We start from the raw sequence: 16444 nt of genomic DNA on the forward strand, positions 1-16444 counted from the left end.
ATGCAAATATGCATGACTTCTTTGTCTAAGTGGTCGAGAAATTCACTAGGAATGTCAAGTTCTTCCATGTTCCATGCTTCTGGAAAATATTCCTCTTCAGAAGAGACTGCTTGTGTTTTTTAATGAGATGGACAATTGGAGTGGTGCTTGGGGTGTTTCTTCTGACTGGCAGCATGTGCTGAAGGTGGGGGTAGGAGTTGCCACAAGCCACTGGACAGAAGTGGAAAGCTGAAGGAGGAACCATTTGGTTTGAGAATATGTTTGGTAGTTGGTTTTATGCATGGAGGCATATCAAAGCTAAGAAAGACTAGGCTGATCTGACATGAAGAGTAAACAGATTGTACTTCTCTGGTTACATCTATTCTGAAAACAGATACACAGTGCTGAAATTGGTCAGCTTCGTGTGAAGACTCTGGAATCTGAATGTGAACTCCAGAGTTTTAGATAAATGTATTTACTCTCTCTGTAGGAAAATGGAAGGGTTGTCTTCTATACGAACAAAAAAAGAGCATACCACACCATAGAATTGTTCCAGATGCCAGGGACTTGGATGATCATCTGGTCCAGCTACCTGATCACTCAATAGCTGACCAAAGTTCAGTGGCTGGACGCTGGAACAGATTTCCTAGAGAGGTGATGGATGCCCCATGTCTGTCAGTGCCTAAAAAAAAAAGAAACATTCAGCATTTGGTTATGCCCTTGATAATGGGATTCACTTCTTGGTCAGCCCTGATGTGGCCAGGCAGTTGGACTAGATGATCACTATAGGTCCCTGCAAATTGAGCTATATCCTCCTCTCCCTTCCTCTCCCCTTCCCTGTCCTCTCCTTTCTTCTCTTTTTCATGGAGGTGATGAGGTCATTACTCAACATACTCTGGTCTCCAGCTCCTTCTCCTGCCTCTTTCTCTGCTGGGAATTGTCTTGATTATTCGGACTTGGTGTAGGGGTGTTTGTGGTCCTTATTTTCTAAAGCATTTTCTATATGCTTCAGGATTTTATTTGTTACCCTTTCATAAGCTTGTACTTAAAATATTTTGTAGACATGCAAATTATTATCTTGGGAAAGTGAAATTTCATGTAGTGTACTTTCAGAAATTGACATGTGTGTTTGTGAACAGATTTAGTAAGCAGAAGGAAATTTAACTTAATTCAGTGGTATTGTTTGATAATGGATACATACATTTTATATAAAAACATTGTTAATATATTAAATAGTCAAAAAGAAAATGAAATTATTAGGTTATAGAGAGGAGTCCCTTTGAATTCATATGAATTCAATCTGATATACAGCTCAAAAATGTTAATTATTTCTGCAGGTGGGAGATTTGGTAGAGATTAAAAACTACTTCTTTCTCAGGCTGATAGACTACTGTTAATGATCTCCTATGATATATGAAGAATGGTGTTCCTATGCTAACGCATTTTACTTGATCTCTCAGATTTGTAATTCTGAAAAGGAAGCTCTAAAGAATGCAGCATTCTGCATAAAGTTTCCAATATTGATGTGAAGGTGATTCCTGGAAGTTAATTTTCTATGTGCTGTTAGTATTCTGTCTTCATTTCAGCATTCATTCATTCACTTATTCATTCATCATTCAGAAGGATGAGAACTCACGATATGGAGTTAGCATGTTTATCCAGAGCAGGCAAGCACATACATTTTCCATGGAGTGAAGCATCAATAAAGCATCTCTGCTGTTAACACACACTGCACCCCTGTGTTACATTTGATTGCATTAATGCAGTGTGCAGCCATCCCTTCTTTCCCTCGTAAAGTTTTGTTGGACAGCACCTTGGGATCAGTGCTTCTGCTAGCTGTGGATGGAAAAATGCGTGGTGGTGGAGCATGTGTGTGGTTTTTCTTTTAGTTGGTTGTTTTTTCTGACCAACAGATAGAGAGGAGGCAGAGGGAAGACAGCTACTGTGCCAGTTATTCTGATGCCTTGGACTGGCTACCTAGAGCAGAGGCTATACAGAGTTAAGAGAATAATGTGAGTATTTATTAAAGGCCTTCAATAGATACACCTTGGGCAGTCAAAAGCCTCGCAGAGGCTACAACCAAGTTGGTCGATGGTTGTGAGTTTTTCAGACATAAGCTAGGTTTTCAGATGTAAAACTGGTTTATTTGCATATCAGGTGTTAATTCTCCAATTACAGCTTCAGGTAATGAAGCTATACCCCCAGTTTGCTCCCTTCCGCCTCAATTCACTTTTGTGTCTACTTTTGGGGGCCTGATGCTGTGGTGTGTCCTTGGATCACAGGCCTAGAGGGATTGTTTGGTCTAACCAAAAGGTAATGGCAGTTAACTACACATTATATGGAGTTTAGAGCTATGCACTAATGCAGTACAGGATTTGAAATGTGTAAAAGCTAAAATCTTATGGCATCCATTCTGCCACTATGAACAGAGAACAGGGAAGAGGAACACTGTTGGGAGAGAACAGGGATTTGTGCTCTTCATGAACACAGAAAGCAGAAGTTAAGCAATCATGCTTAGAAGTGTAGAGTGTTGCACTACACCTGATATATTTTTGCAGGTTAAAGAAGCACACCTTACACACAAAGACAAGAATTTATTGTTAGTCTAATTGAAATTGTAGCAGTCTAATCAAGAAGCATCATTTTAATTGGACTAATAATACCAGGCTATCTTCAACTCAAAAAAAACCTCATTAGCATTATGTTTAAAGTTGTTCTTAAATGTCCTTGAATTGACTCCTTTTTGTCACGCTCATGTAACATCGCCTGGGTCCTGAGGTTAGTGGCATTGAGGACAGGGGGCAGGGCAGCACTGATGTCCTTGGCACCACTCTGGGAGTGGTGAGATACTGTCTGCATGAGGGGTAAGCTTCCCCCTTGATCTCAGGTCTGTTTAGGTCTGGCTTTATATATTTGCTGTCTGTTCAGCCACACTTTCTTTTCTAAATGACTCGAAGGGTGCTTGCACAAGGACTCACTCAGACCATTATCACAACACAAAGTTAAAGCACACCATGGCAGTTGGCAGGAAGCAGTAGCAAAGGAATCTCCCGTCAAGCTCTAGAAAATAGGTCTTTGTAGAGTCACAGAATCATGGAATGGTTTGGGTTGGAAGACAACTTAAAAAAAAGATAGTTTCAGCTTCCCTGATGTGGGCAGGGACACCTCCCAATAGACGAGGTTGCTCAGAGCCCCATCCAACCTGGTCTTGAACACTGTCAGGTGTGGGGCATCCATTGTCTCACCAACCTCATTATAAAAGATTTCTTTCTAATATATAATCTAAACCCACCCTCCTTCAGCTTAGGGCCATTCATTACCCTATGTTCTCCCCCTATATGCCCTTGTGTAAAAAGTTCGGTCCAGCTTTCTCCATTAGCTACTGAAATGCTGCTACAAGTTTGCCCTGGAACCTTCTCTTCTCCAGCCTGAACAACCCCAAAACCCTTTATCCTACTTTCACAGGAGAAGTTCTCCATCCCTCTGATCATCTTTGTGGTCCTCCTCTGGACTTGCTTCAGCAATTCCACATCCTTCTTATGCTGGAGACCCCAGAGCTGGATACAGCACCACAGGTGGGGTCTCACCAGAGCAGAGGGGCAGAATCCCCTCCATCACCCTGCTGGCCATGCTGCTTTGGATGGACTCTAGCATACTACTGGCTTTCTCGCTTCCAAGTGCACATTGCTGGTTCATGTCCAGCTTCTTGTGCACCAAAGACCTTCAAGACTTTCTCTTCAGGACTGCTCTCAATATGCAGAGTCACTGTCCAGCTCTAGGATATAATCTTCCCATTCTTTCCTGACCCTTATCAATACTTGCAGTTGCAGCTAAAGCAGACCCATAACCATTTAGAGCATTCTCTGGTCAGGCCCTAGCACTGTGAAGCTGCTGATGGGCTCTGATGTCCATGGCTGGGGCTGCAGGGGCAAGGGAGAAGAGCACCATGGTGTGGGGGATGAACACCATGTGAGCTGAGGAGAGGAGATGCCCAGGGAGAGGATTCTGAGGGTGGGTGTAAACAAAGTACAGCTTCACATCAGCCATGGACAGTCTATCAGAAGATGTTACCCATCACACCAAACGTGGGTCTATGGAGGTCTTTCTTTACCCTATGTCGGATAGAGGAAGTTCAAAAAGTCACTTTTTGCCTTAAGCTTATGAACTGACCAAGCCAATATGAGCACACAAGAAAAAAAAATCAGAGTTTGAGCACATGTTTCCATTTTTGGCATTTTAAATCTTAAATTGCTCTTTAAGCCTTTAACTTTAAAATGTCATTGATTTTCATTAGAAGGCTTTGTAATCTATTTCAGAACTGCTTTAAAAAAAAAATCTATGTTGTTAGGGAGTTACAATGATTTTCTGTGTTGGCCTCCTTCCACTTTTATAAATTGAGACTTAATCAGGGCTACTGAACTGAAATTGATTTTATAGAAAGTAACAACCCATTAATAAGATCTTTTGCTTTAAATAAGTCTTCAATTGGAGCTCTCTACAAATGGGATAGGGGAAAAATGTTTGTTAGTGCCATGACTTAATATTGACTAATATTTATTCTTTGAGAAACATATTTTTCCTTCTCTATTTTTTAGAGAGCACAACCAAATCTGGATGTAAGCTTTATATCCCTAACTAAATGCATTTAAGGCATTAATGGATTTTTTTTTCAAATGTCTGTCAACTTAATCTTGTGTAGTAATCTTGATTCAGCAGTTTAGAGCTCTAAACTGTTACAATAGTCTACCTTAATGAATTTCCAAACCTTAGAAAACCCTGTTAAATCTTTTTGTCCCCTCCCACTCAGATCCACTACTGAGGGGAAAAAAAATCTGTGGAGCTGAAATATGAAAATGAGATGTTATCCCTAATGAAATGTGTCTTAAATAATGGTTAGTGTGAGTACACTATGTTGATCGCCCCCTCCCTGGTCTTCTTTCTTTCAGTCTCCATATCTCATTCAATTGCCTGGTACCATTTTTTGCCTGTTAATTTTTAAATAAGCTGTCTTTTAAAAGCCTGCCTAAGTCTCTATATCACCTGTAGTCTGTTAATGTTAAGATTTTATTTTAAAAGGGCCCAGTTGAAAACATTTGCCCTCTCCCTTTTAACAGACCTATGAATGAGAGATTGAGAGGTGTCAGGATGTTGCTGCAGAGCAGCCCAATACAGTGGTGTATTTGGGCTGATCAATGTAAGGACTACTCAATGATGTATAATCTCTCCTTGTATAAAGAGCTGATTGGGCTGCTATTGCTCTCATTCTCTGTCTTCCCTGCAAAACTATCCTGTTTCTTAATTTTAGAGTTTTCAAAGAAATGACCTTGTTATCTCATTGGGACAGGAGTTATGTCTCTCAGGTGTAGACCCAGGGCCCTTTCTGGGGAGGTTCTCACAAGACTGTACCACTGGTTCCAGGTGTGAAATGTGGAGTGGTGTGTCATTTTTAACCCATTTCAGCTGCCTTTACAAATGCTTTTTGAAACATAAGCTCAGTTCTGTCACAGGCATACAGTTGATGTGATGTTTCTCAAGGAAATGCATCATTTTATTGATAACAAGCTGTTTTTTCTATTGATGTGTCACTTGGTCAGCACTGCAGTGACATGGCTTTCAGTGGTAGTTTTTTGTCTGCCAGGTCAGATACACTTCAGGACATCTCAGTCAGTGTGTGTTGACACTTACAGGGAGAAATTAGAGAAGGAGATCACTTAAGCCTCTGTCAATAATAGCTAGACTTCCCAGCCAACAGCGGGGTCTCCTGAGCCTTGTGGATCTGACCAAGTGGTGCTCCAGGCACGTAGTGCAGCAGTTATGGGGTTGTTGCTCATGAGGGACCAGTGCAAACTCTTCTAGATCTTGGAAAGCTTTAAATGTTGTTCAAGGTTAAATACAGAAATCCCTGTATGGAGTTTGTACTGCTTCAGCTGTCCATTCCAACTGGGCATCTTTCTGGCTATCTTTCCCCATGCAACTGTACAATAATTAAAGTGTTAAAAAGCCCAAAGATGTTACTGCAGACATTTAATACATATGGCCTATTGGTATCTGCCTGATTTTCTGACCAGGAAAACAGCTGGACTTTTTCCTTCAGAAGTCACTTAAGCATTATTAAGATGCTGAACCTCATTAGTTCCCATCCCAGATTGCTTTAACATTCTGACTTGGAAGTACTGCTCTTTGAAAAGATAGTCTAGGATCTTTATTTAATTGGCTCATCATTTAACCACAAATTAGCCAGTAAATTTGTAAATTAGTAACTTTCAAGTTTATGCTCCAAATTAGACTTATCTAAGGAGTATTTGCATTACTTTATGCAGGTCAAATAATTACCTTAGCTTACTAGCACTCAGCAGATTTTCAGCTTACATTCAGTTTAGATTGTATTTGTTTAAGCAAACAGAATAAGCAGATATTCTTTAAATATCAAAATGTCGAGGTCTTAATTGAAGTCCCCAAAATTCTTTATATCTACTCCCCACCCCCAAGGTATGCAAAGATGGCCTTATATAGTATGCAGACAGAATCAAGTCCATTTCCCCCTTCTTTGTCAAGAACCTTGGCAAAGTGACTTTACCCTAACTCCTCTAAGGGAATCTGTATCCTCCCAATCAATTTGCTCTAATATAATACCTTTGCAAAGCTTTTAAATGTAATTAAAAAAAAAAAAGTTATTTTGCTATGTCCTTAGGATCTTATGGTGATGCATGTGAGTGTAGGTGTGGAACATATATTTGCAACCAGTCAGTCAAAGGAAAGAAAAATTAAGGGACAATAATAGAAGGCTTGAAATTATAAGTATTTTTCAGAGGTTGAAACCCAGAACTGATTAAGATAATGAAAAATACTGGGAGTGGGCAGAGTCACTGATGCTTAAATGCTTCAATTAAAAGACAACCAAACCCAACTTCAGAATGAAGTGTTAATTGTGATGGTTAATGAACATCTCTAAATAAGCTGGAAAATAATTTCCCACCCAGAATCTCACCCTTGTTACCAGAATGATTGTTTTAAATGTCTGTGAAGTATGGTATTAAGAAATTCTGAGTCTTTGCCTATTTTGCACATGCCTTTATTATGTATAAACCTTATTCTTGAAAGGTGAGTATTAATTGTGAATAATTTTTTAGCTTTTTTCAGATTAGTATCAAACTTCCCAGAATTCCAAAATCAGAACTGAATATAAGCACTATCACGTTTGATTAAAAAATGTTTATTCCTAAATTATTTGTGTTATGAGTTCAGTCTACTTTTCAGTATTCTTTCTTTCCTTCCTCCTCTGAACTTCCCCATCACATCCCAAGCAAGAGGCTGGAACATGTTAACACCATCAAGTGAAACATTTCTGCAAAATTGTTTTTGTTGTTTCCAAAATTTATTCAAATGAGACATGAGTAACATCAAAAAAACCCCAACCAGTCTGGCCACAAAAAAAGCCCTTCCAAAACAACTGAATTTCTAAAGTCAGTGCCCTTACCTTAGGATGAAGAAAAAAAGAAAATTTCTAAGAGGCTTGGGTATGACTACCACCTATATTATGATTTTTGGACTAAAAAGTCTCCAAGGATATGTCTAAGCTGAAGAAGCTTTGTGATGTGACTCTAGCAGTGGAACATAGCTGGCAAGTTGACTGTAGGCTGAAGTTTTATTTCCTATCCCTTTGTGGAATAAGTAATGCTGTCAAAACCACAACTCTGCCTGTGTACCTGCTGCTACAGTGGCAGCAGTTTGTTGTTTCATTTCTGTCAGCTGGTGGAAATAACCAGTGGTGGTAAGAGATGTTAGTGTGAACTTGGCTCTGTTTCGATTTAGGAACTGTCCACATATCATGGCAGTGAAAAAGGAATTCATTTGGGGTAAAGGACTTACTGAACATGGTCTGCTACAATGACATGTAAAGGTCACCTGAGGTTAGTGTGGTAGCTGGTGGCAGAATATTTGACCTATTCATGCATGCCTTCATGGAGACTTGAGATATTTGAGTTTTATTTACCCAAAAGAATAAATGAAAAATTATCTACCCCAAAATGTTTACATTTTTTCCCTGTTACAGTTTGGCTACTGGGCTCTATTCCATGGAAAGCAACATTGATGTCAAATTTCACATTTTGATGCCATCATCATAGGGGGACCACCTCTAAAAAATTATGTAAGACGGTGCATATAAAATGAGGAAAAAGGATTCTTCTCTGCTACCACCCAGAGGAGAACTCCAGGTTATCTGTAGCAAGTTTATCAAAGAGATCAAGAAAGCCTTATGAGTTTGGAATTTAATGGTGACATTTTTTCAAAGTGTTGATAATCTGAAATCATAAATTACTTGGCACTGATACTGCCTTTAAATAGGAAATGTTATGTAACACTTGTCAGAAGAGGTATTTCATCCTAAATTAGCTTTTTAAGGAGCTGTTGAATTGCTGAATAACCATGATATGGAAAACTACAAATCCTTCTATAATAGGAAAAGATGCAAGAGGAGTAAAACAGGGCGGGAACTTGAAAGTGAAAGGTGAAGGTCAAGTCTGACAGTTTTAACTATGTGTAGCAGAATTAGGAATCAGTTGTCTGAGAAGCTGCCTGTGCATGGTGTGAAATCCTGATCACTCAAAACATCCCATAGTTACTTTTGCAGCCCAGTGGGAGAAGGACTGGGTCTCACTTATCCTGAACATGAGTGCCTCCAAGGCTGAGAACTCCAGAATGGTGATGAAGAACAATAGGAAAAATACTGTGTGGTTTTGTTACTCATCTGTATCACAGACCTCCTTCAGTCTTTGGCTCAGTTTAGAGTGGCCTTGCAGCTCCTGCTACTTGTGTCACGGTGACAATTCCTTGGTACTGTGCAGCAGCAGAGGTGCTTGAGTACGGCATGTTCATCTCTTCTGCTGGCAGGAGCACTTAGGGTGGATACCATTTTACTATTTTTTTGATCCCTGTCAGTATACTTTGTCCTTATATATGAATTAATGAATAAGACAAGACATGTAACTAAAAAGTAAAAAAACTTCCTGAATGCTGTGTAGGAGTCTGTACAATTTTAGTTTTGTAGTCCAGTAGAAGGGAGAAAACAGTAGCTACATTAAAAACGTTTATCTTGTCAACATCTTTTGTATACCATGATCAGATTTTTCTTTGCCCTTTGCCTGTCTCCAGGTTAAGAAATGCAATGGGGATTTTTCACTGGATTTATTGTTTCCAAATTTTTCTTGTAATATGTCACGATGAATTACACTTTGCTGCAAAATGTGGTGGTGTGTTTTTGTGCTATAGCCTTAACATAAATAGCATAGTCCCACTGGAACTAGTTCAGGTTTGTTTTGTAAAAGAGAGGTCAGTCTTGGACTAGTCACCTGGCTGCTGGAATCAAGCCTGTAAACAACAGTGCTGACAGTGTTTGATGCTCTCCATCCCCTGCCCTTCTAAAATGTTAATTAGCCTCAGGCTTTAAGTAACTCTTCAATGTGAAAAGTGAACATCTTTATAAAAGTACTGTACTTTGGTAACCTTTGACCACAGACACATGATACATGTGGCTTCCCATCTGGTTAGCCGCATTGATCCTACTTGAGATCAAGTTGTGCCACAAAACTGTGAGCTCCTCACACTTCTAAACAAAGATTACTTGAAGTCTGAGACACTACAGCTTCAGAAGCAATTTTTGAATGTTTACCTTTAGAATTCTCTTTCCTAGAATATAAGTGTTGTTCAGTCCTTTTCTTGCAGTATCCCATCCTGTAACATTGTATTTTTCACCATTCTTGAATGCACCCATTTCTAGGGTTTCTGACATGATCAGTGCTGACAGCTAAACTGACAACATCAGTTTAAGGAGATGGGTATGCCCATAAAGGAAAATAGCAGAGAAATGATGGTGGGGAATGGAGTTTGCTGGAAAAGTTGAAATGTGGTTGTCTTTCTTTCTGCAGGTCAGAAGGAATGTAGGAGAAGGGGAAATTCAGCAGTGTAAAGCTGTAATTTGCCTGATCCTGTTGCAGACTGAGCCATGTTGAGCACTGTATTGAAACACCACTGTTTTGGAATGTTTGATTGTCAGTATAACTACTGTGGTGTGTCATAGACTCCTGGCAGATAAAGTCTAAACTTTTCCACCTGATGACACAAGATCATGCCAGACTAGTGGGTTTTAGACAGGTGTAAGAATTTTTCTACTCACATCACCTTATCATATCTGAGCTCTCTCAGGGGAGGTTCAGATTGGACATTAGGAAAAGGCTCTTCACTGAGAGGGTGGTCAGCCCCTGGAGCAGGCTTCCCAGGGAGGAAGTTAAAGCACCAAGCCTCACAGAGTTAAATGAGATTCTGGATTCCAGAATCCTTATGGATTCCTTCCAACTTGAGATACTCTATGATTCTATGATTTTCATCAGCATGTTCAAATTATGTTGGGTGGATATCATCTTAAAAAGGCTAGTTAGTTATCTTGGCTTGTACAGCATTGCTACTCACCAATTTATTAAGGTGAAGAGTACAGACTGTATGATTTCTGCAATCAAGTCTTGACATATGTGAAGATGTGAGGATTAACATTTATCAATTTCATTGCGACTTCTCCTTAGTTTGGTTTGATTTTTAAGTGTAACTAATATTTCACTAAATGTAATGAATATGAAACTTTTGAAATTCTTCACTTTAAAGTTAAAAAACCCCAGAGCCAAAGGTGTTTCAGGTTATTCAAAATTTTCTGATTTGTCTAAGTACCATATCCTCCTTTCAAATTCCCCATATTGGAGGGGATGAGTGAGAGGTTCCTGGAAACTTCTTCAGTTTTCCTCTGTGTATTCAAGTATCTTGTTGTGTCTTAGTGCAACACTTAGTAGATAAAAGCATTTACAAATGAGAGCTTTTATATATAATATAGGTAACTCTTGTTTCTGTAATGGGCTGAATCTAAAGTCCTCTGTTGGTTGCAAATATCTAAAAGGGTTGGACAATGTGTGATTGCTACATAACTAATACAATATAAAAATAAATGTCTTTTTCAGAAACACGATGGAAAAAAATAAGCAAGTAGTTTGACAACTAAGACAATATTACCAGCAATGAGAATAAACCTACCAATGCCAAATAGGAATCCCTTTTTATCTGGACACATACTATCTGCCATTTCCTTGCTGAGGAAAATCTTAGTGTGATAACATTGCCCTAAGCTAGTAGGCATTCTCAGTCTTTTCCATGCCACTAGCCTCTTCTGATGCCAATATCAGAAAACTAAAGACAGTCTATAGAATTTTAAAAACTTTGAATTTTGCTCTCCTGGGTCTAAGGATCTCACGGAAGTGGTCCACCTGAAGTGGGCATTTTTGTAGTAAGGGGCAAATTGTAAGAGGAAACATTTAGTGGGATTGACCTGAAAAAATACGTTAAATTGTAGTTTTTTTCCTTTGGCTTCAAATTTATTTATTGCTCATTTAAAACTTACCAAAGCTAGTCCTATAAAAACAAACAAAAACAAGCAGCCTTCCAAGACCAATATCATATCTGTACAAAAGTGTTTGAAAGACTTGAGAAAAGAAGGCTAAAGTCCATCTTGTTTATCTCAAATGGTGAGAAAACCAATTGCACTGTACCCTACTCTGCCAACAAAAGTAGTTTGACTAAATTGAAGAGGGTCATAAAATGGGAGGAATGTGACAGATTGATGAGTAGGTTGAAAATGTTTATCCTGTAGAATATGGAGGCTTAGGGATGAAGACCATCATCAATCTGTAAAGCAAATGAGATAACTTGAGAAAAATGTGAGTTGAATGTGGCATAATTTAGTCATAGGAAGTAATTTATGAGGGGTTCTCATTTTTTTTCCATGAAACCATTATGTTGGTGTTGGGTTGAATAAATGACTTTCATATCGTGTTGTCAAAGATAGTTGTTGTAACCATTCACTACAGAAATGTGGCTCCTCTGTCCTCATTGTTCCTTATCACTGCCTGAGTATTATTTCATGATACAATGAGTGATATTTTCTGTGGAAATTTATCTGTTCAGAGTTTTCTCTGGTAGAGACAGAAATAGAAGATAAGAAGGACTGGGGGCAAGGTGGGGGATGGAGGGGCAAGGAAGGGCAACAATAAACAGGTGAGATAAATTTTGCACCACCAGATATGATAACCCCTAATGATTATTTGTTATGGTTGTTATTTTCTGCAGTCTTATTCATGGAAATACTTTTTGAGTTTTGGAATTGGTCTAACCTCCTTACTGCTAAGGTCAGTAATTTTATACTAGCCCAGATCACAATTTTAGCAGTCCTGAGTGCCTGTGGAATGCACCCTTCCTTTTGTCTCTGGGGAAAAGAAATATGAAACAAATTCCTGAGCATTACCTGTTCATGTAGTGACTAGGAATGTCACATTAGTAAGTTAGCTTTTATGGGAGACAGAGCTATATTATTTGTAGCTACTTGAACATTTATCTAAACTGCCTCTATCAAATAAATGCAAGAAGCTAATTCTAATTGACTGCATTTAATGCAGTGTCACCTGAAAGTGTCTATATTGCTAAATTTAAACATGAGCAGAATGACTTACATAGCCCAAGAGGAAGTTCAGGGCATTTTTTTTTTCTGCTCTACTTAGCAATTAAAGAGCAGATCTCTCAAGATTAGCCAGGTGCAATATGCTGCTACTCACTTTTCTCTGTAGCATCAGGTATTGGCCAGTGCTGGAGGCAGCACGCTGGATTTTACAGAACAGCAATGTGATCTGCTATGACAAATCCTGTGAGATCTTTTGGGGAAGTGGAAAGCTTCTCTGCTTTGAACACTGATGCATTCTCCACAGATTGTTTTTGTGGGTTTAGTGGCATGTCTGTTTTTCTACTTCCTGCTTCATAGTAGCAACATTTCCCTCTCCAACTTGAAAAGTTATTGTCGGGGGGGACAAGATGTTTACGTTACCTTACACGCCAGCATGAATGCAGTTGAAAGTATGGAAGTATTTAGAAGGAAAGCATCAAGGGCAAGTAGAAAGAGAGATAAAAACCAGTGAGGAATGCATACCTAAGGCTACCTGTTGCACGACTGTAGGCACCCTATTTATTAGATGAAAATGAAGTAGGACTTGCTAAACTCTACCAGAAGCTGAGATGTTAAGCAAGAACAATGCACTTAATCTCTGGTTCATCACTCCACAGTTACTGCCTGAAGACCATTCCAGTTAGCTTGAGTCATGTTTTGAGCAGGCTGTTGTGTGACTTCACAAATGTCTCCTGTCTAAGTAAAGGCAGCCATAAGCACCAGTACATGCTGGATCACACCCAGCTGAAAACCAACTCTTCAGGAAAGGACATGGCATTCTGGTGGATGCTACGTTGACCATGAGCAAATAAATCAAGAGCAAAGGGGACAAGATGTAGTAGTATCAGTCAAATTGATAATGAATAACAAAAGGGAGAAGAAGAGGATGCCAGACAATGCAGTATTGAAGGATTTCCAGCTCTAAAAAAATAAGTAATAGGGATTCCATTTTTAAAAGGATGACTTTGCAAATCTTTCCCTATGATGGTTTTCAGGACAATGCTTCAATTTTTTCAGAGCTGTTATTGGAGGAGGGACCAAAGGATGTCAAAAGAATAGGGCATAGGGGTGATAGAGATAATTTCATTCTTTATTTCTATCTAATGTCAGTTCAAGGAACTTGGATACATAAAAGCAGCTCGAAGGCTAATTACAAGATGACAGGAATGAGTCTGTATTAAAGATAAAACTTTCCAGACTTTGCTTTTATGTGAGGAAGATTCAAATTCAAAGTGAAGGTTGCTGATATAGTGAACATCATCTTGTCCAATTTTCTTCTCTTGTTATTTCTTATCCTGTTGCAGCATGGACTTGGTTTCAAAACTTTACTCTCCTTCCCTAATGCTGACAAGTTTCAGAAAAATTAGTACCTTAATATATAGATACCTTTTTATGAGGAAACAGCACTACTGCATGTCTTGAATCAGTGCTTTCATTAATTTTGTGTGATAGTGGGCTGAATACTATTTGTGCTCAGTTTAGTTTAAATTTCAGGATAATATTCTCAAACATTAGTATGGAAAGATGTTGATTTTTTCGCTTTTCCCCCAGATTCACCCCCAAATGAAAACAATTGTGTTTTCTGCTCTAAAATCACAGAAGAATTTTAAGTTAGAAAAATTATTCATTCTTGTTATGAGTATGTACACAAAAATGTCAGAATGTATTTTAGGGAGTTCATCTGTGTTTTCACTGTTTCAGCAGCCTTATGGTCTATAAAAATCATAGTTGTTATTCCAAATTTCCAAACTCTGGTTGTGTGGGTTTTTTGTTTTTCTTTCAAGACTGGATGCACTGAATGTGAAAAATCAAAGATAGCAGTGAGAGGATGCTACAGAATGCATTAAGCATCAGAACAAAGCATCTGGAATTATCCTTCCCTGTGACTGAACACAATATGGGAACACCACAGTTGTATTAGCTGGCTTTTACAGGGAAAGAAAAAAATAAAACAGTACGAAGAGATCCTTGGAAAATGGAGTGATGGGGATTCTGGTTTGTCTTTTTGCATGTTAAGCAGTTTATGAAAGATCTCAGTTGTCTTATATGATGGCTTCAGGCATATACCCATGCTCTGAGAGAAACATGAAGTTAAATGTTCTTGACCATGGCCCAGGATTTTTACAATTATTGGTTATGAATTAACCAATATGAAGGAACAGACTAGACCAGAAGCATAGATACCTTGACCAGGATGTGATCTGTTCTAAATGTTCAGCATGATCAGTGACTCAACAGCTACAAGAAAAGATAGAATGATTTGTACTTCAGAGGATTTCTTGGAATGTTGCCTGGCACCTTGCAGATGGTTTCAGATAGAATTTATGGTTGAAAGAAACAAAAGTTGTGCTAGGTATCCCATTTTTCTTTAAATCAACCAACCAACAAACCGGTTTTTTCTCCAGTCTCTCTGAGACAAACATGTCTTGTTTATTGTTGCACTAGGTGAACTTGAATCCAGCTTAATAGAGTAAATCACTATAATTTCTCAGAAAAAAAAAGTTAGAATGTAAACTATGTTATTCAAAGAGTGAATTCAAATGGATAAACATCTGAAACACCTGCACTGAATCAGTGGCCTCTGAGTAATAAAGATCCAACAGAATTTGCACAAATTTCTTTCTGTTCAATGGTAGAATATAAGAGTTTTCCATAATCTGCTTTCTGTGGTGCAAAAATTATTTTAATGTATGTTTGCATTGGTAATAATCCTAAAATACTTGGTTTTGGGATAATGGATTGTTCTGTTCATTCAGGTGGTAGGTATAGATGAAACAAGTGCAAGTATAGCTATATGATGCATGCTTGCTTTAAAAACCAAACAAATAAGCTCAATAGCAGGAATGAACAAACCCTGAAACTACACCTCAAAAGAATGTGCATTTTATCCTGCTTTTTATCCTTGATCTCGTTTAATCAGTAGCTCAGATCTCTTCCAAGAATATGCCTTCATGGGATTGCACACCACATTAGAAATGCAGAGAGAGAGTGAAATTGACTTAAATGTAATCATTTTACTTTCTTGGCTCTTGCTGATTTTTTTAAGGCTGTGTGAATGATATTTTAACTTTTATTGGTAAGCCCTACCTAAAATCAGCTGAAATATTATAATTACAAAAGTGGGAACTTTGTTTGCTATGCTTGTTATTAAAGCAAAAACTATTTGATGTACCTTGAGGGGGAAATATTTTGAGCTTGAGTAATCATGTAATCCTTCATTAAAATGCATTTATTTTGCCCAGGACTTGAGTGTCCTGCTCATAAAGACTTTAATACTTATGTTCTAATTCCTCCAAGGGCACTGCACGCACCCAAGTTTTTGTAGCTTTGGGCATAGTCTCACTTGGTCATCAATTTTGTTTGTTTGGGTTTTTTTTTTGTGGTTGTTGTTGTTTTTGTTTGTTTTTTTATTTTTCGTTTTTTGTTTATGTTTGGGTTTTTTATTTCTTGACAGAATGTAAATGTTTCTAAAATTCTTTAAATAAAGCAAAGTTCTGGGACATTCTGTAGTCGAGATTTTTTCCTTAATTTTTTCTTATTTATTAATTTAAAGTCTGCTTCTCATTTTGAAGTGCAGCAGTAGAATAGGAAAACTGGAAAAATCTTTTGCAGGAAATAGTTTCAGGAAAAAAATTCAATCCAGGGAAGGAAGTCTAAGTTCACTTGTCTTTCCCTAAAACTGTCCTTTTCCCTGAAAAAAAATTCTGAAAATTTTCATTTTCAGAAAACTTATTTAGACAGTATTTTACCTGTAATTCAAGATGTCCACTGTGAATAAACATCCTTGTTAAACTGCTGCTGTGGATTATTAGCTTTTTCATTAAATGCTTGAAATGCATTCAGATTATCAATCTAGCAGTCCTTGAGATCCACCTCTTGGTCTAGCACATAAAGGTAATATTTCTGTCTAGTTTATATCTTCCCATATATTTA

General features: G+C 38.2%; 1 protein-coding gene across 4 annotated transcripts in view; it reads left to right on the plus strand.

Annotated features, from left to right (window-relative positions):
• Window positions 1–16444, plus strand: part of CTNND2 (catenin delta 2) — a 637790-nt gene that overhangs the window by 49417 nt on the left and 571929 nt on the right. The window lies entirely within an intron of this gene.

This window comes from Molothrus aeneus, chromosome 1 (genome assembly GCF_037042795.1).
Source record: "Molothrus aeneus isolate 106 chromosome 1, BPBGC_Maene_1.0, whole genome shotgun sequence".
In the NCBI taxonomy this organism is placed as follows: domain Eukaryota; kingdom Metazoa; phylum Chordata; class Aves; order Passeriformes; family Icteridae; genus Molothrus; species Molothrus aeneus.